Below are 8,672 nucleotides of genomic sequence, written 5' to 3' on the forward strand. Positions count from 1 at the left end.
ATAAGAACCTTGTAGAGCTTGAGAGATTGAATGAGGTATCCATTGATAGTTAGAGATATAGGTCTAGAGAGAGACGTATAAATATGGACAAAAGAGAGGGAGGAAGAAACAAATAGGTGGAGTGATAGGTTTAGGAGAGAGAGGTGGAGAAAGGGACAAACATAGATAACATGGTTTATCAAAATTTATCTAACTCAATAAAATTCATAAATTTTTTATTATTAATTAATTACTTATTTAGTTTATTTTGAGATGATTGTTACAAAAATTCATGCAATAGGGAAATCATATGAAAAAGTCATGAGTTTTTTATGTTTTAAAAATGAAGCATGAATTTAACTGAATGATAATTATTTTTTTTTTAAATAATTGAAAATATATTGATTCCATATCATAGAGCTCTTAATTACCTTTCCAACGCCTATAAAAAATCAAAATTTCGATATAAAACACAAAAGTTATGCCCAAATTACTAAAATTTATTTTTTTATTTTTTCAAAAATGGATTTATCGAATATCTGATTTTAAAACATAAATTTTTCCCTCCATCTTTTGGTTCAAGTTTGCTTTGGGATTTGGCTTGGAAGTGACAAGCTTGGAAAGTCAACTTGAAAAAACATATTTTTCAGTATTCCTTGATTTTCCAGACTTTACACTGGTGACTGATGACTTTTTTTATAGCCAAAATTGATAAAAACAAAAAGGATTTTTTAAGGACGTTCTCAGCTTTCCAACAATATAAGGCTTGTCTTATTTAGACTTTAATAAATAATTATTATTTATTTTCTAATTGAATTCTAACAAAGTCATGATTGATAGATTGATTGAAAAATACTCATAACTTTCAAACCGCATAACATTTTTTGAATCTGAAACATGCATCACATCCTATGCTTCATCGACTATAGGGAAAAAAAATTTAAAAATGAATTTCATAAGGTTTTGACCAAGTTAAGGTGGTCAGACGTAGGAGTTTCTAAATTTCTGAAAATTTGTAGTAAAAAAATCATAAATAGTTATTTACTTGATAAAAAATTATTAAAAAAATGTGTCACATCTGGACATGAGTCCAACACTTATATTATAAATATTATATAAAAATATTATGATTTGAATGTGATTAGGGTGGTTAGACATACACCTACTTCTTATCTTTTTCCTAAAATTTTTGTACACTGCATAGAAATTTGAAATTTTCATCAAATAGGATTTTTTTTCTCAAAAAACAACTAGTAGCTTAGAAACTATATTCAATTTTTATATATTCTCTTCATACATATTTTAAAAATAATGTTCATAACTTATTCAATTTTTTATGTCAAGTTGCATAACACTAATTTCTTGAAATTTCATTGCCACTTAAGGGCCCATTTTGGCACACCATGATCCTGCACATACCCTTGTCCTTCAGAAAGTTATACTTTATTGATATATGCTTAGTCTTAGAGTGAAATACCAGATTATTAGACATGTCAATAGCTACAGAGTTATCACAGTAGATAACTACCGGTTCACTACAATTTACCCTGATATCCTTCAACATTTGCTTCATCCACAAGACTTGAGTGCAATTAGTTCTGATTAACCTGTTTTTCATATTAATCAGAACTTGAGTTAAATTAGTTGATGCTGCAACATACTCAGCTTCTACAGTAGATAAAGAAATGCATGACTATTTTTGTTGATCCATGAAACCAGTTTCTTTCCAAGAAAGAAAGATCCACCAAAAGTGCTCTTCCTATCATCGGTATCTCCTGCTTAATCTGAGTCAGTATATGCACATAAAGTGAAATCATCATATTTAGAATACCATAAACCGTATTTTGTTGTTCCTTGCAAATATCGGAATATCCTCTTTACTGCACATTCATGATTTTCTTTAGGATTACTTTGATATCTTGAAACAATACTTACTACATTCATAATATCCGGTCTAGTCTGAGTTAGATATAATAAACCACCAATCATAGACTTATACCTTGTCGGATTTACTGGTGTAGAAGTATCCTTGGTAGATAATTTCTCACTTATCACCATAGGAGTACTTATCGGTTTGGAATTATCCATACCAAAATTCTTCAACAATTCCCTTAGATACTTAGTTTGATAGATAAAAATGCCTTTGTCAGTTTGAGTAATCTGCAAACCTAAGAAAAATCTCATCTCACCAATCATGGACATGTCAAATGCATTCTTCATATTGTTAGCAAATTCCATGCACAATTTATCTTCTCCTCCAAAAATGATATCATCAACAAATACTTCAATAATTAGAATATCATTATCAATGATCTTATAATATAAATTACTATCAACACTACCTTTAGTAAAACCAATCTTCAAAAGATATTTATCCAACCTTGCATACCAAGCTCTAGGAGCCTATTTCAATCCATATAAAGCTTTCTTCAATCTACAAACCATATCTTTATCATCTATCAATTAAAATCCACTAGGTTGCTCAATGTAAACTTCTTCCTCAAGTTCACCATTCAAAAATGCACATTTAACGTCCATTTGATAAACCTTATAGTTCTTATAAGCTGCATAGGCAAGAAATAGTCTAACAGCTTCAATTCTAGCTACAGGTGCAAATGTCTCACCATAATCAATTCCTTCCATTTGAGAATATCCTTTACAAACCAATCTAGCCTTGCTTCTTACAACTTGATCATCCTCATTCAGTTTATTCCTAAAAACCCATTTAGTTCCAATAACATTCTTGTTTTTAGGTCTGGGAACTAAAGACCAAGTCTCATTTTTCTCTATCTGGTCTAATTCATCTTCCATAGCCTTTAACCAATGTTTATCCTTACAAGCTTCAATAACAGTTGCCAGTTCAATTTGAGAAATAAGGCATACCTCTTCATTTGCCAGTTTTCTTCTTGTCATAACTCCCTTATTCCTATCTCCAATAATTTGATCTTCAGAATGATTTAATCTTACATACCTTGGTGTCTTCTAAACTTTGGGTTCACTGCTCTAATCATCAGTCACAGTTGAATTTTCTGATTGTGTTGGTGTAATTGTCTCAGCTTCCTATACCGGATGAGGCATTATCGGTTCGGTTATGATCATTTCCACTTTCGGTTCCCTATCATATGATATAGAATGATTTTTGTACTGCTCATCACTCTAACATTAGCACTTTCCACAATTTTCTGCAATCTTTTGTTATAACATCTATATGCTTTGCTTTGAATTGAATAACCAAGAAATATCCCTTCATCACATCTAGGATCAAACTTTCCAATTGAATCATCTCTTTTGATATAGCATTTACTTCCAAAAAAACTGAAATATTTAATAGTAGGTGTATGTCCAAACCATAATTCATAAGGGGTCTTACCGGTTTCACCTTTGATGTGAACTCTATTGAATGTGTAGATTGTTGTACTCGCTGCTTCTCTCCACTACATGTCAAGAAATTTGGCTTCCATCATCATAAATCTTGTTGCATCCAAAATGGTTATGTTCTTTCTTTCCACTACTCCATTCTGTTGAGGAATCTGAGGTACAAATAACTGTCTCTGGATTCCATTTGTCTCATAATAACTATTAAATTCATGAGAAGTGAACTCACCACCATGATCTGATCTTAGACATTTGATTTTGAATCCAGTTTCTGTTTCAACCTTTTCTTTAAAGATCTTGAATTTTTCAAAGGCTTCAAACTTTTCCCTTAGAAAAGTCACCCACATCATTCTAGAATAGTCATCAATAATCAACATGAAATACCTATCACCTTGAAAGTTTCTAGTCCTTGCTAGACCACATAAGTCAGTGTGAATCAAATCAAGTACATCATTAGATTTATCATGTATTCTCTTAAAAGAACTTCTAACTTGCTTTCTCAATTGACATTCCTTACATACCAGATTATGAGGCTTCATAATCTTAGGTATATCTCTAACTACCTTAGTTGAACTGATCTTAACAATACAATCAAAATTAACATGACACAACCTCTTATGCCGTAACCAACTCTCATCAATATGAGCAATCAAACATGTCTTATTACCAGTGTTCAAGTGAAAGATATTACCTCCAGTTTGAATATCAGTTGTAATCTCCAAACCAGTCTTGTTAATGATTTTGTATTTTCTATCTTTAAACTAATGTTGGAAACCCTTGTCCACCAATTGACCAAAACACAAAAGATTGTGCTTTAAACCTTCTACATAATAGATATTATCACTATTATGCTTACCATCCAGAGAAATAATACCTCTACCTCTGATCATACATGCTTTGTCATCTCCAAATATGACTTGACTGCCATTGTATTCTTGTAGGGACATAAATTTCCCTTTATCTCTAGTCATATGATGTGAGCATCCACTATCAATTACCCATTCATCCTTATCTTTAACTTTTGCTGCCAGGGCCTTTTCTTCATTTTTGATAGCCAGTTTTGTTTCATCTTCCTTTGAAGCATAGAACACCCATTCTTTTCCATTGTCGGATCCACTAGTAGAGTCTTATGTCAATTCATCTCCAAAGTGTTGGAAATGTTCCTCGAATTAACTTGACTTGTGTTCAGATTGATCAAAGTAACCTATCTCAATGGAATAGCTGTCAGTGTAACTCTTGTTGATGGGCTGATGGAATCTTCTTCTTGCGATCAGTTAACAGGTGAGAAAGTCTATGATGATCCAATGGTTGTTGCTATATCGTGATGGGAAGATGATCAAAATTTATTCCCTATGGCTTGATGACAAAGAACGTGCAAAAAGAAGCGAGTTAAAGACCATGCAAATCAAGGTTGATCTAATAGTGGTCGCTAGGTAGCGATGGGAAACTACTTGTTAGAATATCCATCACAACCAAGTGACAAAGAAGAGCTTCATTACAAGCGGTTAGTGAGGTCATGCTAAGGTCGCAGGGTAGGGACTCCAGAGCCAATCAGGATGTGACACGTGGCATAAGTGAGTGTCCCACGTGAGATAACGGTCGAGCAGATCAAGGTTGATCCAATAGTGGTCGCTAGGTCATGATGGGAAACTTGTCGTTAGAATATCCATCGTGACCCAGCGACAAAGAAGAGTTTCATTCCAGGCAATTAGTGAGGCCGTGCTAAGGTGGCAAGGCAGGGACCCTGAAGCTCATCAGGTGGTGCCACATGCCGGAGCATAGAAAGAGGAAAGGGGTATCATTGGAGATTGGGAGAACTAGTTGTTTGCTACACCGATACCCAATGAGGTCACCTTCGATGATCGGGTTGACAAGATGGAAGCTATGCCGATGGCCAGATCGAGTCACTGTGGTGTCATCGAAAGATCATGTCTACCTGTTAAAGGCTATCTTGATAACCCAATGGAGCCAACCTGTTTGGAGATGCATTAGTGGAGTCATCTACTAGTTCATTGGGAGATTGGAGTAATGCATTTGTGGTCTTTCCGAAGGCCAATGGAGTAGAGAGTAACTACGGGTGTGCATTCGAACCAAAGTCCACAAGGTGAAACACTTGGACACTGAAGATGGTCTTGTTGGTGTATATTAATATGAACCAACCCAACTTCCTGGTGCATATGGGATAATTGTTTTCTCATGAATACAAACCGATGCGGGCAGTTAGGTGTCTAACCGATTGGTGCAAACTGACAGTTGAATGGTTGACATGGAAGATGTAATTAGAGTAGCTAGATGTTTGTTAGGTGGATGGATGTTATTGATTGACAGACCGTTGGACTCCATAACGGTTATGCTTAACTAATATGTTGTAATCGATGGCTGATATATATATTTCCAGATATGTAACTAAGTGAGAGAGGTTATTGAGTGATGTATGGTGTGGAGTCCTGTTTGTTGGAAGCCTGAGTGTTCTACATAGGTGATGACTATGATCCGAATATAGATTCTGAGAGTAAATGTCTGTAAAGAGGATCTATAACTTTATTGTAACCTTCTATTAACTGTGAATAAAGTAGTCCCTCTTTGGTGGAGAGTTTTTTACCCGTAAAGGTTTTCCCATGTAAATATGGTGTTAACTCTCTATTGTGTTTTCTATGTGATTATTTTTTCATTAGTCTGTGTATATCTTAATGTTCTGCAAAATAATTTAAAGACATACTTGCTTAATTCCCCTTAGAATTGGTGTTAGGAGAGCATTTTCCGCACTTTGATTTCCTTACACAGAGTCATCAGTTACTCCTTCCTCATCTGGTATGTACCATCGTTTACTTTTCTTAAATCTATATCTGTTTTGATTAGGCTTAAAAAAAAATTTAATTCTTTCCTCAAATCTTGCATTCCTTTTAGGACATCTAGATGTAAAATGACCAATCTTATTACATGCAAAACATTTAAAAGGTGCTTTTCCTTCATACTTACTTCCTGTTGGACTTTTAGGTACTATTCTAGCAAATAAGGCTTCAAGTTGCTCAAATTCTTCATCTTCTTTCCTCGTGTCTTCCAATTCTTTGGCATATAAAACTTTCCAATAACTTTTGCTGGTAGATGATGATGATGATGCATGAAAAGCAAGTTCAAACTTTACAGCTCCAGAAGATCCAAATTCTTCAAGCTCAAAAGAAGATAATTTCCCAATCAGAATGTCTCTGTTAACTAAAGAGTTAGCCATTGTTCTCAACTCATTAATTGTAGTTTCCTTGATCTTGTAAGATAGTGGAAGGGCTCCCAAGACTTTGGAAACTATTTCATCTTCACTTTTAAATCCTCCACAACATTGAATTCCCATAACAATCTCATTTACTCTTTCCATAAACAAACAATTCTTTCATTATCTTCCATCTTTAAGTTTTTATATCTTACCCGGTAACCATCAAGTTTAGAAATTTTGACAGTAGGATCACCTTCATTCAGAGTTTGCAATATATCCCACATAACCTTAGCCGATGATTTATCAGTTAATCCCATGATCCGTTGATCAATAAGTGCACACATGAGGGCTTCTCTAGCTCTGCAATCATTCTTAATATTCTTATCCAAGTCTGTAGGACCCAGATTGCCAGATGCCAGATCATAAGGTGTATATCCTTTCTTAGTGATCTCCCAAATATCCTTGCCAAGACATCTAAGATGAGTCTCCATTCAAATTTTCCATATTCCATTATTTGTTCCATCAAGCTAAGGGATTTCTCTTCTAAAAATAGTTGCCAATGGATTAAAAGTGTTAGCTTCCATAGGATCTACCTCAAGCGGTTAAGCTTCTGCAAAAGAGGACCAAAGATTTGATACCAATTGTTAGGATAACTGGTGAACAACTGAGAGGTGGGGGGGTTGAATCACTTGTTAACATATTATAACTTTTAATCCACTTAATAACCTTTAGACAGATCAAGTATCGATAAAACACATACAGATGTTGGTAGGAACAGATACCAGTAAAAAATATAACTTAACAATTAAACAGATAATCAATGCAAAGAAACCATACCACATAACACCATGATTTGTACGTGGAAAACCTGGAAAGGGAAAAACCATGGTGGGAAGCCTACCCACAGTCAGATGATACTTCTGCAGAAAGTAGGTGATACAATGAGGGGCCTGGACATGCAAGAAGGCACACTGCCTAGAGAGTACTGATCATTACAAAAGAGTCTCACTGACTACATAGTGGCTACAACCATCTCAAGATAAATGGAAAAAAATCCTAAATAAAGAACTACTAGAAATAGCATCTACCATGCCTGATTACAGTCTCAATTAAGCTCAATATCGGAGGCCTTTGACCTCTTCCTTAATCCCAATTCGATCACCTATGATCGACCAAATCTCCTTTGCATGTGATATTGAAGTCCAAGACCACAAACACTTATTCCATTCCCATATCATGATCTACAATGAGATATTACATAATTTTATACAAACCCTAAGGCCTAAACTAATTAGGTCGGCCACCTAAAAGATATTACAATAATATCATTACATAAACCCATATTACAATGATATGCCATGTTGGCTAAAGACCAAAACAACAATAACCAATCCATGGATCATCCTGAAACATCCCAGTAATGTGTAGAGTACACGTTATCATGATACCGGTCCATAAACTAAATAGACACTAGACCTATTCTTGGTCCACTGCGCCAAACCAATGTCTTCAAGAAGTTGAAGCATGACTAAAGAACATCTTCAACATCCTAAAATCCATCTAGAAGCTGCACAAACACCAATTACGCATCCTGTCAAGATTCCTCAGTGAAAGCTTTGCTAGTAGAGCCTTAAACCAATGTTAGTAAGGGTTTACCATAGTGTATGATAACATCCGATTACCAAGTTAATACCAAATGACCAAGACATACTCCACAAGCACGTACCACATGTAACCAATCACATTCCATAGATCCAAACATGTCGGAAGTGTCCAATAGATAGTCTCTTCTACCGGTAACACTAGATCTTCTATTGGTAATTAAAACCTGTCTATCAGTAACCAACCATAACAGCTAGTGCTGACATCAATGACAAAACATCAATGCAACATATAATCTATTCATCCATAATTCCAATAGAGTGTCCATACCCCAATATTCAAAAGGCGAATTTTTCAATTTAACCAACCTAGGTATTTTCCTTATCACATATTTTTCCATATTGAAATTTGGCTCCCAATTAAGAAAAAAAAAGATAAATCCTTAATAAAAAAAAGGTTTAGTGTAAAGAATTTCCCTCTTTAGGAATTCATGCACACATTCTATGAT

The sequence above is a fragment of the Cryptomeria japonica genome, chromosome 2, assembly GCF_030272615.1.
Source record: "Cryptomeria japonica chromosome 2, Sugi_1.0, whole genome shotgun sequence".
In the NCBI taxonomy this organism is placed as follows: domain Eukaryota; kingdom Viridiplantae; phylum Streptophyta; class Pinopsida; order Cupressales; family Cupressaceae; genus Cryptomeria; species Cryptomeria japonica.